Genomic DNA, 868 nt, shown 5'->3' on the forward strand with positions numbered 1-868 from the left:
GTGTGTTAGTTCGGCTTGCAGAGATGAGAACACGACCGCGGCAAGAATGCACTGCTTATCGTAAGAGGCGACTAAAAGGTAGGAGTCGAGAGGTGAAGAGTGTATGTGTGTGTGCGTGTGTGCGTGTGTGTGTGTTTGTGCGTGTGTGAGTGTGTGTGTATGAGTGTGTGTGTCCGTTCGGCTTGCAGAGATAAGAATACGGCCGTGGCAAGAAGGCCATGCTTGCTGTAAGGAGCGACTAATTGGTAGGAGTCGAGAGATGAAGAGTGTATGTGTGTGTGTGTGTGTGTGTTCGTTTGTGTTTGCGTGTGTAAGTATGTGTGTATGTATGTGTGTGTCCGTTCGGCTCGCAGAGATTAGAATACGGCCGAGGCAAGAAGGACATGCCTGTCGTAAGAGGCGACTAATGGGTAGGAGTCGAGAGGTAAAGAGTGTATTTGTGTGTGTGTGTGTGTGTGCGTGTGTGTGTGCGTGTGAGCGTGCGTGTGTGTGTGAGTGTGTGTGTCTGTTCGGCACACAGAGATAAGAACTCGGCTGTGGCAAGTAGTCCCTGCCTTTCGAAAGAGAAGAATAATGGGTAGGAGTCGAGAGGTGAAGAGTGTATATGTGTGTGTGTGCGTGTGTGCGTGTGTGCGTGCGTGTGTGTGTGTGTGAGTGTGTGTGTATGTGTGTGTGTCCGTCTGGCTTGCAGAGGTAAGAATACGGCCAAGGCAAGAAGACCCTGCCTGTTGTAAGGGGCGACTAACAGGTAGGAGTCGAGAGGTGAAGAGTGTATGTGTGTGTGTGCGTGTGTGCATGTGTGTGTGCGTGTGTGAGTGTTCGTGTGTGTGTCCGTTCGGCTTGCAGAGATAAGAATACGTCCGTGGCA

The sequence above is a fragment of the Diabrotica undecimpunctata genome, unplaced genomic scaffold (assembly GCF_040954645.1).
Source record: "Diabrotica undecimpunctata isolate CICGRU unplaced genomic scaffold, icDiaUnde3 ctg00000590.1, whole genome shotgun sequence".
NCBI classification, from domain to species: Eukaryota; Metazoa; Arthropoda; class Insecta; order Coleoptera; family Chrysomelidae; genus Diabrotica; species Diabrotica undecimpunctata.